Genomic DNA, 15,968 nt, shown 5'->3' on the forward strand with positions numbered 1-15,968 from the left:
TGTCCATCTTTAGGCCCACAAGTTTGCTCAGCACTACCTCTTTAGTGATAGATATTGTATTGAGTTCCTCACCTCCCATTGCATCCATACCATCTCTCTTCGGCATGTTAGACGTGTCCTCCACTGTGAAAACCAACACAAAATAGTCATTCAAAGCCTCGGCCTTTTCCTCATTACCCAATATCAATTCCCCATTGTTGTCTTCCAAGGGACCTACATTCACTTTGGCCACCCTTTTCTACTTTATAAAATTATTATAACTTTTATTATCCTTTTTCATATTTTGTTCTAGTTTATTTTCATAATGTATCTTCCCTTTCTTAATTGATCGCTTTGTGGTTCTTCGTTTGTTTTTAAAATTTTCTCAATCTTCCAGTTTCCCACTACTCTTGGCGATTTTGTGCACACAAGCTTTTAGTTTGATGCCTTCCTTTATTTCCTTAATTATCCAAGGCTGGCTCTGCCTACCCTTACTGTCCTTGCTTTTAACTGTAATATACTTTTGTTGAGCACCGTGAAAAATCTCTTTGAAAGTCTTCCACTGTTCCCCAACCGTCCAACCATATAGCCTGTGTTCCATTCTACCCTAACCAACTACAGGAGCAGAAGTAGGCCATTTGGCCCATTGAGTCTGCTCTGCCATTCAATCATAGGCTGATCCAATTCTTCCAGTCATCCTCACTCCCCTGCCTTCTCCCCATACCCTTTGATGCCCTGGCTAATCAAGAACTTATCTATCTCTGCCTTAAATGCACCCAATGACTTGGCCTCCACAGCCGCTCATGGAAACAAATTCCACAGATTTACCACGCTCTGACTAAAGTAATTTCTCTGCATCTCTGTTTTAGATGGATGTCCTTCAATCCTGAAGTCATGCCCTCTTGTCCTAGACTCCACTACCATGGGAAATAACTTTGCCTTATCTAATCTGTTCAGGCCTTTTAACATTCAGAATGTTTCTATGAGCTCCCCCCTCATTCTCCTGAACTCCAGGGAATACAGCCCAAGAGCTGCCAGACATTCCTCATATGGTAACCCTTTCATTCCTGGAATCATTCTCGTGAATCTTTTCTGAACCCTCTCCAATGTTAGCATATCTTTTCTAAAATTAGGAGCCCCAAACTGGACACAGTACTCCAATTGTAGTCTCACGAGTGCCTTACAGAGCCTCAACATCACATCCCTGCTCTTATATTCTATACCTCTAGAAATGAATGCCAACATTGCATTTGCCTTCTTCACCACCGACGCAACCTGGAAGTCAACCTTTCGGATATCCTGCACAAGGACTCCCAAGTCCCTTTGCATCTCTGCATTTTGAATTCTCTCCCCATCTAAATAATAGTCTGCCCATTGATTTCTTCCACCAAAGCGTATGACCATCTCTGGTTCATTGCCTAACACCCAATACAGTATAGCTGATCCCCTAGTAGGCTGAACACTGTTCTAAAAAGTGATCTCATAGGCATTCAACAAATTCACCCTCTTAAGATCTATTTTCACAATCTACCTGCTAGAATCTACCTGTTAGAATCTCCCATGACTACCATAATATTGCCCTTTAGGCACGCCTTTACTGTTTCCCATTGTAATCTGTATTCCACATCCCAACTGCAAGGGTCTTTTTACCCTTGCAGTTTCTTAACTCAACCCACAAGGATTCAACATCTTCTGATCCTGGCACATCTTTCTGATGATTTGATGTAATTCTTGGCCAGCAGAGCCCTGCCAACCCCTCTGCCTAACTTCCCATCCCTCCAATACAATGTGTAACCTTGGACTTTCAGCTCCCAACTACAGCCATCCTTCAGCTACGATTCAGTGACGGCCACATCATCCCCGACAATCTGTAAAAGTGCAACAAGATCAGCCACCTTATTTCTTATACTCCGTGTACAGAGAGATATCATTTTGAATACTGTATTTGCTACCCTTTTTGATTTTGAATCCCTAATGCACTAATACTCACCCTGCTGGCTGCAATTTTGTCCTATCATCTGCCTGCCCTTCCTGACAGTCTGACTGCATGTTATCTTTGCTTATTTACCATCTGTCTATCCTGAGTCCCATCATTCCAGTTCCCACCCCCCTACCAAATTACTTTAAACCCTCCCCAACAGTTCTAACAAACCTGCTCACAAGAATATTGGTCCCCCTTAGGTTCAGGTGCACCCCATCCCTTTTGTACAGGTCATACCTCTCCCAGAAGAGATCCCAGTGATCCCAGAACCTGAAGCCCTGGTCCCTGCACCAGATTCTCAGCCATAATTATCATGAGGAAACATTGGAGATGGGTTGGGCACATGATGACAAGAGAGGCCAACTTCATCATCAAGGCAGCTCTTCATTGGACCCCCGAAGGACGGAGGAAATCTGGGAGACAAAAGACAATTTGGCACCATACCTTAGAGGAAGAAAGGAGGACCCTGAATCACATGGGGACACAATAGAGAAGATGGCCAAGAACAGACAGAGATGGAGATCCTTCTTGCTGCCCTGAATGCCAGTGGTATAATAGGCAGTAACCAAAGGAGTATATTTTTCTAAGATGCAAAAAGTTGCAATGTTTGTAAATGGTAGACCATTCTAAGAATAAATAGTGTATTTGAAGTTTGGGAAAGCAGCAGTTAGTGGGGAAAAGTTATGTGAATGGATGCGGAGAAACTTACTATTCTATGTCAGAATTCCTATGCAGTTTAAAGTCCCGAAGACTCACTGGGTCACTGATTATTAAAACAGTAAACCCACATGCAATGGGTAAGGCCTGAATAAAATATTAACTGATGGGAAAGAATTCTAGACTGTCATTCCCATATATTTTTAGAATAAGATTTGAAGTTGAACACTGGATTGTAGAGCTTTGACTGCAGAAAACAAGATAATACATCCATTAAATAATCCAATCCAAGTAGAATTTGAAGTCGGTACTCTCATGGATAGGAGTCTGTAATGTGATTTTAAGTATAAATCATATTATCTACTCTGTTTCTGTAGATGTGTTTATATTGTGAACACATTGGACAGCAGAATTATGTGGTGTGTCTACTTCATAAACAGACTAATCCTTCACAATCAGATACATTCATTTGCAGCAACATGTAAATGGTAAATGTGCTGCCTGGTAAATCAATGCCTTTGATCTATATTTGCTATGTCTTGATAGATTCCGAAGGCTTATTGGTGATGATGAAGCCAGTTTTACTCTGGATTCGTTGAAGGACTTGATGATTGTGGCTATGAAGCATCAAAAAGTGATTTTAGCAGTATTTTCTCCAACCATTAATATAGAATCTTTTATGTGTACTGACAACAGTGCATAAAAAGCACACTACAGTAGCAAGGGACAACATCATTTTGATATCACTGCATTAACATATGCACCCTCTAGAAGCTGAATTGAAAGGTAGCTTGGCTGCTCCTGCTGGCTATGCTTGAAGACTAGGCATGTACTGTTAAGGTTGTAAATTATTTAACTAGTCTAACAAATTAATGAACTTCTTTGAAAAAGAAATAATAGTCTGGAGATTTGAAGGAGAAAGCAATGCTGTCAGAGCCAGAATAATACATCTGTGCACAAAAAAAAAATAATCCTAACGTGGATTGGGCAAGAAGTAAATGACACATCGGTTGTCTGACAACATAGAAGGAGAAAGGAGAGTTATCTTTTTTTTTAAAGACACTGTGCAGGAATGTTGTACACGCTGAGGGATGCACTAAGGCTTGATGTAGCCACCGCAAGAACCTGGTGAGGAAGGACGTTCTTCTGCTACCGGAGAGGGAAAGGCTGGGCTGGGTGAGGATGCCCCTCATTTATTGTAGTAGGGTGTCACCCCAGGGGGCCACAGGGGTGGCACAAGTCCTATTCCTGACTAGAAGGAAAGCAGCCATCAACTGTACACTTTCAGTTTTGGTAGAGTAGTGGTTGGTATAACACTTTACAGTACCAGCAACAGCACTTACCAATCCGGTTTCGATTCCTGCCACCACCTGTAAGGAGTCTTCACGTTCTCCCCATGACCGTGTGGGGTTCCACTGGATGCTCCAGTTCCCTCCCATATTCCAAAAGGACTTATAGTTAGGGTTAGTGAGTTGTGGGTATGCAAGGTTGGCACTGGGTGTGTGGTAGCACTTGTGGGCCGCCTTTGGAATGTGTTAGTTATTGGCGCTGTTATTATTATTATGATTATGAGGACGCACAGTCCCCTTTTATTGTCATTTAGTAATGCATGCATTAAGAAATTATAAAATGTTTTTCCAGAATGATATCACGAAAACACATGACAATCCGACTTAAAAAGGTAACAAAAACCACATAATTATAACATATAGTTACAACAGTGCAAAGCAATATCGTAATTTGATAAGAACAGACCATGGCACAGTAAAAGTCTCAAAGTCTCTCGAAAGTCCCATCTTCTCACGCAGACGGTAAACCTCCAGCACCGCCAACTTGCCGGTGCAGCATCCTGGAAGCATCCGACCACAGTCCGACTCCGAGTCTGTTCGAAAAACTCCGAGCCTCCGACCACCTATTCGACACCGAGCACCATCTCTGCCGAGCGCTTTGACCCCAGCCCCAGCAACAGGCAATACGCAAAGCCGAGGATTTGGGGCCTTTGTCTCAGGAGATTCTCGATTGCACAGTAGCAGCGACAGTGAAGCAGGTATTTCAGAAGTTACTCCAGATGTTCCTCTACGCATCTCACGGCTGTCTCCATCAAATCTGGATAGTGCACGGCCCCTAGTTACACATAATCTATATTTATTCCGAACAGCCGCGTGTGCTGCGTCACACCGCCATCTTCTCCTCCCTCCGAACAACATATTTCTCTGTATGTTTGATGTTTTGATGTATATGTGACAAATAAAGCTAACCTTTATCTTTAAAAATCTTCAAATTGTATACATTATTACACCAGTGCCACACTGACACAAACGAGACAGAGAATAAAAAGACAAGGCTGAAATCATGACATTTCTTTCTCTGATGAAGAGGTGTAAGTTTAATTGGAGGAGATTTGATGTCATTCACTACTGGAGGTTGAATGTACTGTAACTGCTGACGACATACATTCAGTGGCCCCTTTTTTATATATACCTGTGCACCTGCTCCTTAATACATATATCTAATCAGCCAATCATGTGGCAGCAACTCAGTGCATAAAAGCATGCAGACATGGTCAAGAGGTTCAGTTGCTGTTCAGACCAAACATCAGAATGGGGAAGAAAGGCAATGAGAAACATCAAACATCAGAATGGGAAAGGAAAGTGACTTTGACCGTGTCAGTACCAAAATGGGGTGGTGTGAATATCTCAAAAACTACTGGTCTCCTGGGGTTTTCACACCCAACATTCTCTAGAGTTTACAGAGAATGGTGCGAAAAGCAAAAAAATGTCCAGTGAGGAGCAGTGGACTAAAATGACTTGTAAGGAAGAGAAGTCAGAGGAGAATGGCCAGACTGGTTCCAGCTGACGGGAAAGTGAAAGTAACTCAAATATCCATACTTTTCAACAGTGGTGTGTAGACAAGCATCGTTGAATGCACAACACATCAAACCTTGAACTGGATGGGCTACCACGAACATACAATCGTGGCCACAGGGGGTACCTGGTAAAGTGGCCACTGAGTATAAACCTCTGTTAGATCTCCCCTCAGCCTCCACTGCCTCAGAGGAAACAACCCAAGTTCGTTCAGCTTGCACATGCCCTCTAACCCAGGAAGCATCCTAGTAACACACATAAAAGTTGCTGGTGAACGCAGCAGGCCAGGCAGCATCTCTAGGAGGAGGTGCAGTCGACATTTCAGGCCGAGACCATCCTAGTAAACCTCTTTTGCACCCTCTGTAAATCCCCGACATCCTTTCCACAATGAGCGACCAGAACTGTATTCAAAAATCCAGATGTGGCCTAACTGAAGTTTAATAAAGCTGCAACATAACTTCCTGACTTTTGAACTCAATGTCTTCACTAATAAAGACAAGCATATCATCAGATCAATAAGACAAAGAAGCAGTAGGCCATTCAGCCCATCAAATCTGCTCTGCCATTCCATCAAGTCTGATCCCAGATCCCACTAAACCCCATACACCTGCCTTCTCGCCATATTCTTTGATGCCCTGACCGATCAGGAAACAATCAATTTCTGCCTTAAATATAGCCACAGATTTAGCCTCCACCGCTACCTGTGGCAGAGCATTCCACAGATTCACTACTCACTGGTGAAAACATTTCTCGTTACTTCTGTTGTAAAAGGTCGACCCTCAATATTGTGCAGACCTTCAGAGAATTCCAGATTTATCTCTGTCAGGATAAGAAGCCTTTGCCGGAGATTCTTCATTTGCAACAAAGACATTCAAAATAAAGTGACAGCTTTTGTATAATGAAAAATACACAATACTGGGAAACCTCAGAAGGGCAATAATGCAGTGGAAAGAGAAACAGAATTAATGCTTCAACTGTTAATGGTCCTGGCATCTTCTCACTTCCTTTCAAGTCCAGAAGAAGAGTCTTGGCTAGAAATGTAGACTCTTTATTCATCTCCGCAGATGCTGCCTGACCTGCTGAGTTTCTCCAGCATTTTGTGTGTGGTACTGTGGATTTTCAGCATCTGCAGAATTTTTCATGTTTATGATTTAATGTTTTAGGTTCCATCAGTTTCTTTTCTCCCTCCTTTATTAATCAATGTATTTCTTTCTCAGTAGCCTGTTAGACATTGAATACATCTCTCCTTAAAAATTTACTTCCTTTACGGTCTATGCAATGTTCATTTCATAATTGCTTGTTTTGGTTGTGAACAAACAGCCTATTGCCTTTCATCTAACCATATCAGCTCGTAATTTCATTTCCTTACCAAGACAAGTATTTAAAACCTAAAAGTTCTTGGACAAGTTACAGTTATACAGTATAACAGGGAAGTGCCCTTTTCTTCTGGTCAGATGGAGGTGAGCTGCGGCCTGTGTCAAGATTGTGGCTCAGATTTAATTGTTTCGTTAAGTTTGTAGGGATGGTTTTCATTTATATTTTTATTTATGTAGATCTGGCCCAATGAGCCATAATGCCTGGCAACCCACCTATTTAGCCCTAGCCTAATCACAGGACAATTTACAATGACCAATTAACTTCCTAACCCAGTACATCTTTGGATGGTGGGAAGAATCTGGAGCATCCTGAGGAATCCCATGGGGAGAACTTACAGACTCCTTACAGATGGCACTGGAATTGAATTCCAAACTCTAACACCTTGAGCTGTAATAGCATCATGATAAAAGCTACACTACTGTAGTGTCCTAGAGAGAGTTAGTGGTCAAGTTAGGGTTGATGGACAGTTGCTAGAGAGTTAGTGGTCAGATTAAGATTTAGGGATGGCGACTGGGGAGTTAGTAGTCTGGCCAGAATCTAGGGCTCCGCTCTGAGCTCCACATTTGAAGTCAAGTGACTCGGCTGAGTTCAGCCCTCCGCCCCACGCTCAAGTGCCAGCTATGTGGAGAGTGACAAAGGACAAAGGACATCTGTGAATGTTGGGCTGTCCCAGGTCGGTAGGCCCAGGAGTCAAATATCCATGCAAGCCGGAGACATGCGGCTGGCGAGTTGGTGTGCCTAGTGTTTGAGGCTGGAAGTCAGGGAGCCATCTTCAGCTAGTTTTGATACTGGAGATTGAAGCCAGCCGGTCAATCAGGAGTCCAGAATTTGAAGCCCAGTGACTGCAGCCTGGAGTCAAGAGGCCTGTCCTGGAATTGGAGGACTGTCCATGTATATGGGCGGGTGGGAGGTAGGGAAAGGGCTTATTTTGCCTAAGATTGTGCTGGGGGAAGCCAGCAAGTGTTGCCCACACATCCTAGCACCAACATAGCATGCCCTCATTACTCAGCAGAACAACACAGGACACAACAAAACAGAACATAAAAAGCAAAAATACAACAGCAGCAAAATAAGCCCTTTCCCTACCTCCCACCCACCCACACAAATAATAAATCAACCGTGATGGGATGGCAGAACAGGTTCGATGGGCCAAATGGCCCAATTCTGCTCCTATGTCTCATGGCTTTATGGTCTTACTATCTGAAGGATTGGATTTATAGAGAAAGGATAATATAACAAGTACTCAAAGAGAAGGAATATTGCCTGGAAATGAGACAGCAAAAACAATTTGGCTTGACATTATTAATGATCAAGTGACACAATAGACTCAGTTAACTGCCAGCACCAGATGAACAGATCAGCCAGTGTGCTGTCCAGGCATGTATGAAACTACAGAACATATTTTGATAGTCATATGGGATTTCAATATCCCACAGGCAAAGTACAAAGATCTAGTGGGGCAAGAAATGACTGCAAATATTTTCTTGTTTGCACATAGTAGAATGCCAAGCCAGATGTTAGATTTAGTATATAAGAGCCAACTTAGAATCATTCATAGTCCTGAAGTGAATAAACCGAGGCCTAAGAAGATAAAAGAAGTTGTGAAGATGACAGTAGAAACTAACATGAATGCAGAGAAAATTATGAGATTACTCTAAGCAAACCACAAGACCAAAAACCTGTCACTATAAATCTAACTACAGCATCTTCTTTCGCACTTCAGTTGTTTGTTAGTCTTTGTTTATGTTAGTTTTTTTTCATAAATTCTTTAGCATTTCTTTGTTTTCCTATAAATGCCTGCAAGAAACTGAATCTCATTGCAGTTCATGGTAACATATACTGCATGTATGATGATAATAAATTTTACTTTGACTTTGAACAGCAGCCATTCTATATGACAGGAATGGAAGAGTCAAAATGTGTTGTACATACAAGCTCTCCAAAATTACTTGAAAACATTCTACATAAGAGTTTGAAATAAAGATGAGAGAATGTAGAAGTGAAAGTAACGGTAGTAATAGTACTCCTGTGATCACTCGAGTTGAATATGAGTTTCCCCTCAGGGGTTCTCTGTTGGTAGGTCTCCGGTGGCTGTGGATCCAGGGTTCCAGACCTCACAATCCTGCTGCCTTCACCACTTGCTGATCGCCACTGGACTTAATCCGTAATGTCAGGGTCGATTCCCTTAATGAAGAATGCCTGTGCACGAATTTGCTTAACGTGGGGAGGCTGATGCATCCGTAGCCTCCACACGGTCCTTGATAGATCAGGGTCAGGTTCCAGTGTCATAGAATGCACGACGACTGGGGACCTGGGGAAATGAAAGTAACCGTGAGAAAGTCATCGATTTAGCAGCATGCAGAGAAGAATCAGGATAAATGACTCATTCATTTTCAAAATGTCATTTCTGTGCACTTTTTTTTGTAACAATCAGTCCTCTGGTGTATGTAATATTGGTAACAAACAATAATTATCGCTTCAGGGCTGTGACGCCCTTAAAGATCGTGTCAGGAAACCAACTGCTATCCGGGCTGCAGCAGCGTGAATAGAAATTTCCAAAGGCAATCGGTGAAGAAACTTTTATTAAACTGGAAGTATCTTGTTTGAATGCCTCTGATGAAGGGTCTCAGACTGAAATTTCACCTATTTATTCACCTCCATAGATGCTGCCTCACTTGGTGAGTTCCTCCAACATTTGTGATTACTGCTCAAAAATTCCATCATCTGCAGAATCTCTTGTGTCCTTTAGGACAGAGATGAAAAGGAATTTCTTTAGCCAGAGATTGGTGAGTCTGTGGAATTCATTACCACAGACAACTGTGGAGGCCAAGTGATTGGGTATATTTAAAGCAAAGATTGATTGGTTCTTGATTAGTAAGTGTATCAAAGGTTACAGGGAGAAGACAGGAGAATAAGGCTGAGAGGGATAATAAATCAGCCATGATGGAATGGAGGAGCAGACTCGTTGGGGCAAAATGGCCTAATTCTGCTCCTATATCTTACTGTGTTTGTGACTTCTTTCTGTTCCTATGTGTGAGTCAATACAATGTGGCTCTTTAGATATGAGAAATATACTGCGTACACGTATCTCACAGCAAAGATTGATCTCTAAACTATTTATAAAAAAGGTTTCAGAACTTGCTGCTTACAAGCATTCACTTATTTTTCTCATGAGAGTAAACAAAAGCAGACAGTGTTGGAGCCACAGAGTGTTTTTTTTTAATATCACGAAAGCGATGTGAAAAACTTCTGAGACGGTTTAGTTGTGTGTGAAAAGTGGCCACTCGATGTCAATTCATGCAGTTAAAAGAGTGAGGCCTCCATTGGTTGGGGTTGACCATGAATATTGCATTGTAGATGTCACCAATATGTGATACACAAGCTAGGTAGTACGACATGCAGAGCAAACTGCTGCCCATGCAGAAGGCTGCCCCGCTCCAAGCAGTTGATGAATCCAAAGATAACAGCCAAGACCGATACAATTTGGCAGTTGCGGTGACACAGGAGTTGCCAGGCAGTGTTGAATGTAACATAAGACTGCCTTAGGGACTCCTGCTCCAGATTCTTTCCTTGGGGTTTACTCCCGAAGCCTTCCCCATGAGTGGGCATGAGAGGTTTGAGGTCAGAGTTTTCCTTCTGCTAGATGAGATGCCAACCACGGCTGATGAGCCCCATCTGCCTAAAGCAACTGGATTTAAGGTGCCAGTAACCCGCCTTTGCCCCTTCCCTAGTCAGTAGAAACAGTTCTGTGGGGCTTAGTAGGTAAGCCACACATGAAGGTCAAGAGCTGGAGTTAGTTGTCGGAGGCTATTTGAGTTGCACGCCATTGGGAGCATTTAACAGGTAGTGGGAGCTTATCCCTAAAACCTTTCCCTGCTATATTAACCTTAAGGAATGAATAAAAATCTTGCCGATAAAAGAACGAGAATAATATAAAATACGTAAAAGGGATAGTGAAGGAAACTAATAAAAATGATTGGCATAGAGAAGAAAATCAGTTAGATTAAGTAGGACAGAGAGGTAAATGAAGGGGGTCTCCAAGAGCACCAGCAGGCAAACTTACAAATATAGAAGACAACACACACAAGATGCTAGAGGAACTCAGCAGGTCAGGCAGCATCCATGGAAATGAATAAACAGTTGGCATTTTGGGTCAAGACTTTTCATCAGGACTGAAAAGGAAGGGGGAAAACACCAGAATAAAAAGGTTGTGGGGGGGGGGGGGGAGAGGAAAGGACGCTAGCTGGAAGGTGGAGCTAGGCGGCTGGGGAAGGTAAAGGGCTGGAGAAGAAAGAATCTGATAGGAGAGGAGAGTCGACCATAGGAGAAGAGGACCCAGGAGGAAGTGATAGGGGGTGAAAAAATGTAAAAAGGCCAGAGTGGGGAATAGAATACAAGGAGAAGGAGAGGTTTTTTTTATTGTAAGGAGATTTATGCCACCAGGTTGGAGGCTACCCAGAGGGAATATAAGGTGTTGCTTCTCCATCCTGATGCATTGCCTGTTGAAGCAACACACATCAAAGTTGCTGGTGAACACAGCAGGCCAAGCAGCATCTGTAGGAAGAGGTGCAGTCGACGTTTCAGGCCGAGACCCTTCGTCAGGACTAACTGAAGGAAGAGTGAGTAAGGGATTTGAAAGTTGGAGGGGGAGGGGGAGATCCAAAATGATAGGAGAAGACAGGAGGGGGAGGGATGGAGCCAAGAGCTGGACATGTGATTGGCAAAAGGGGATACGAGAGGATCATGGGACAGATGGGGTACGACACCTTATATTCCGTCTGGGTAGCCTCCAACCTGATGGCATGAACATCGACTTCTCTAACTTCCGCTAGGCCCCACCTCCCCCACGTACCCCATCTGTTACTTATTTTTATGCACACATTCTTTCTCTCACCCTCCTTTTTCTCCCTCTGTCCCTCTGAATATACCTCTTGCCCATCCTCTGGGTCCCCCCCCCAGCTCCTTGTCTTTCTTCCCGGACCTCCTGTCCCATGAACCTCTCGTATCCCCTTTTGCCAATCACCTGTCCAGCTCTTGGCTCCATCCCTCCCCCTCCTGTCTTCTCCTATCATTTTGGATCTCCCACTCCCCCTCCAACTTTCAAATCCCTTACTCACTCTTCCTTCAGTTAGTCCTGACGAAGGGTCTCGGCCTGAAACGTCGACTGCACCTCTTCCTACAGATGCTGCCTGGCCTGCTGCGTTCACCAGCAACTTTGATGTGTGTTGCTTGAATTTCCAGCATCTGCAGAATTCCTGTTCGTTGCCTGTTGAAGATGCTTTTGATGGTGGGGTGGCTAATGCCCATGATGGAGCTGGCTAAACTTACAATCCTCTGCAGCTTTTTCTGATCCTGTGTGCTGGCCCTTCCATACCAGGTGGTGATGCAACCAGTTAGAATGCTCTCCACAGTACATCTGTAGAAATTTGGACCCTTCCTGAAATGAAGTGTGGTCTGTCTTATTTGATCCCCCATCATATCTTGCTGCAATTACTAGAGCAGATGCATAAACTGTCAAGAATATTTATGATTCTCAGTCCATAAGACGATAAGACATAGGAGCAGCATTAGGCTATTGGGTTCAGTAAGTCTGCTCCGCCATTCCATCATGGCTGATTTATTATCCGTCTCAACCCCATTCCTCTGCCTCCTCCCCATAACTTTTGGTGCTCTTACTAATCAAGATCCTATCAACCTCCACTTTAAATATACCTAATTACTTAGCTTCCACAGCCGTTTGTAGTAATGAATTTTACAGATTTTCCACCCTCTGGCTAAAGAAATGCCTCCTCATCTCTCTTCATAAGAGACATCCTTCTGTGCTGAGCTGTGCCCTCTGGTCCTAGACTCCTATAGGAAATGTCCCCTTTCACGCCCACTCTATCTAGGCCTTTCAGTGTTCGATAGGTTTTATTGAGATCCCCCCTCATTCTTCTAAACTCCAATGAGTACATGCCCAGATCCATTGAATGCTCCTCATACTTTAACCCTTTCATTCCTGGGGTCATTCTCGTGAACCTCCACTGGACCCTCTCCAATGCTAGCAGATCCTTTCTTAGGTAAGGGGCCTAACACTGCTCACAAATTTGACCAATGCCTTATAAAGCCTCACTCCAGTTCTTCTTCCCAAAGGTTGACTAAGGTTCTTACTTGCACAACCAAAAGGACGCCTTTTGGGTTGTTTCTGCAACTTCCCATTAGTCTGCCTAGATCAAACCTGATTTGTCCTCCACTGTTTCCATGTACCTGCTGTGAACTCACGGCAAGACGACCAGTCTGGCCTTATATCCAGCACCAAGAAGAGGGTGATTAGAGACATCCAAAATACATGTGGAATTTTTAGTAAGCATCCCTTACTCCCAAACACAAACTCTACAAGGCAATCTTCGGCACTAGAGTAAACTGGAGATATCTAATTTTGTTTTGCCTGAACATAAACATGGAACAGTACAGTACAGTACAGGAGCAGGCCCTCTGGCCCCTGATGTCGGTGCTGAACATGATGGCAAACTAAAATAGTATTAGGCAAAATAATTCCCTGATTTTGTTCTGCGCCTAAACTTCAGTCCCAGGTGTCTGTTATTTGCAGCGCTGATGGGCATAGAATATGGCAGAATGCAGGCCCTTTGGACCAATGATGTTGTACCAACCCTCTAACTTACTTCAAGATCAACCTAACCTTTCCCTCTCACAGAGCCCTTCATTTTTCTTTCATTCATGTGTCCAAGAGTCTCTTAATGTCCCTATGCATATAACTTTGACAGCACATTCCACACACCCAACACTGTGACCTCTGACATCCCACCTATACTTTCCTCCAATTGCCCTAAATTTATGCCCCCTCATATTAGCCATTTCTGCCCTGGCTGTCCACTTTATCTACACTTCATGAGGAGAGTTTGATTTAAAGGGGAGGAGTGTTGTATATTTGCAATTTATTGTGTCTGCCCTGCATTGCTGGTGTGCTGGCTGACAAGTAGTTAACCAGCAGGGGGAGGCAAGAGGAAAAAAATACTGTTGCATGCAGATGGACAACATATGCCTTCCTCAGTATGATTATAAAGGTTATAAGAACAGAGCAATAAGAGAGAGAGAGAGATCAGAGAAGAGAAATGAAAGAGAGAGAGAGAGCAATCAGAGGAGAGAAATGAAAGGGAGAGACATGTAGAGAGGAGAATGAAGAAGAAACAAAAATTGGGGAAAGAATCAGGGCAACTGAAGGAGGAGAGGAAAACACTAATAGAGAAATGAGGGGGAATCACTAACAGAGAACAAAGAATGAAAAATAGCTAGGTGATGGACAAGCTCGGTGAACGGGAGATAGAATCAGTAATGGAGGGATAAAGGGAATCATGACAGGGAGGGGGCAGAAGGAACTGGGAAAGGGAAGAATGGAGGGATTCAGGGCAGGGAGAGGGTTGGAGAAAATCATAACAGGCACAGAATTGTAACAGGGAGGGGGACAGGAATGCGTAACAAGAAGGGGTCTGTGGTATTTAGAATGGGGGACAGAAGGATTCATAATAGGGAAGCAAGATCCATAATGGTGGGTGGGACAAGACAGATTCATACTGGTGAAGACACAGAAAAGGATTTTTAATGGGGGACAGGACTCATAAAAGGAAGGGACAGAAGAATTTGTAACAGGAAGGGGGACATAAGGATTCATATTGAGGAGGGGAACAGAGGGTTTCATAACAGGGAGGGGGAACAGAGGGATTCGTAACAGGGAGGGGGAACAGAGGGTTTCATAACAGGGAGGGGGAACAGAGGGATTCGTAACGGGGGGGGGAACAGAGGGATTCGTAACAGGCAGCAGGGAAACAGAGGGTTTCATAACAGGGAAGGGGTAACAGAGTTTCATAACAGGGAAGGGGGTAACAGAGTTTCAAAATAGAGAAGGGGTAACAGAGGGTTTCGTAACGGGGTGGGCAGAGTGAATGGTATTGAGAGAATAGTAACTTGATGGGTGGAGAGAATCGGTAACGGTAACGGTGAACGGGATAGAGGAATAAATCAGTAACAGGAATAGAGAGAGTCAGTTAACAGGGAGAATCAGTTACGGGAATAGGAACAGGAAGAGCGAGCGAGAGAGAGAGAGGGGAGATAGAGATATAGAGTCAGTTGTAGAGTTGTGCAGAGAGAAGTCAGTTAACAGGGAGGGGGAGAGAGTGAGTGAATCAGTAACAGCCTTAGAGAGGGCGAGCGAGCGAGAGAGACAGACAGACAGTCAGTTTCTGAGAGAGTATGGCAGAGAATCAGTAAAGAGAAAAGGGGCGAAATAGCGAGAATTGATAACAAGGAGAGGGGGAGGCGGTCGGTTCATTAATCCGTGTCCGGTGGCACCGGGTCCTTTGCAACTTGGGCTGCTGGGCTGGGAGTGCCTGGGTGTCCCGGACCAGGCCGGGCCGGGCCTGTCTCCGCCCCTCCACAGCTCCCGGACCGGCCGCGCTGATGGCGCAGACGAGCTGCTGCGGATGTTCCGAGGTAAGAGAGCAGGCCGGGATGGAGGGGGAGGTGGCGACTGGGTGGATGATCCGGAGTGCAGGGAGGAAATGGGGAAAGGCTGGGACCTTCGCCTGGGCCGGCTTGGTTCGTTCAGCGGCCTTGGCCAAACCGGGGCGCCGGAGCTCGTGGAGCGGGCTCGGCTCAGGCCCACGGGGAGAATGATGGTGGTGCTAGGGGGTGGTATCCGTCGCAACACGGCAGCACGTCTCCGGCGGGCGAGGGGAAGAGAGCTGGGAGCCAGGGGGAAGGAGAGACTGGGAACTGGGAGAAGCGGGGGCGAGATCCCGAAGGAAGGGCGGGAGAGGGGGCCTGGGTCCTGGGGGGACGAACGCGGGAAGGCAGAGCCGAGGTCCCGAGGGAAGGGGCAGGGGAATGAGGGAAAGTGGGGGGAGGCTAGTCTCCTGTGGAATTGGGGTGTGATGGGGGGGAAGAGTCTGGGTCTGGGTCTCAGGGGGAGGATCAGGCAGAGGAAGGAGGGCCTGGGTCCCAGGTGGAAGTGGGGGCGAGCTGGGATCCGGGGGTGGGAGGAGGACCGTGGTTCCAGGGGCTGGGTGCCGAGTGGAAGTGTGTGTGCTTGCGTTGGGAGGAGAGGGGGTTCGGCG

At 44.8% G+C, this 15,968-nt stretch overlaps 1 protein-coding gene across 1 annotated transcript in view; it reads left to right on the forward strand.

The window, feature by feature from the left end:
• The first annotated feature begins 14,706 nt into the window (after positions 1-14,706).
• The window catches only part of socs6a (suppressor of cytokine signaling 6a), an 87,898-nt gene continuing 86,636 nt past the window's right edge, over positions 14,707-15,968 (forward strand). The window contains exon 1 of the mRNA XM_072262553.1: positions 14,707-15,345. The gene's annotated coding sequence lies outside the window, so the exon portion shown is untranslated. The remainder of the gene's footprint in view (positions 15,346-15,968) is intronic.

The sequence above is a fragment of the Mobula birostris genome, chromosome 1, assembly GCF_030028105.1.
Source record: "Mobula birostris isolate sMobBir1 chromosome 1, sMobBir1.hap1, whole genome shotgun sequence".
Lineage (NCBI taxonomy): Eukaryota > Metazoa > Chordata > Chondrichthyes > Myliobatiformes > Myliobatidae > Mobula > Mobula birostris.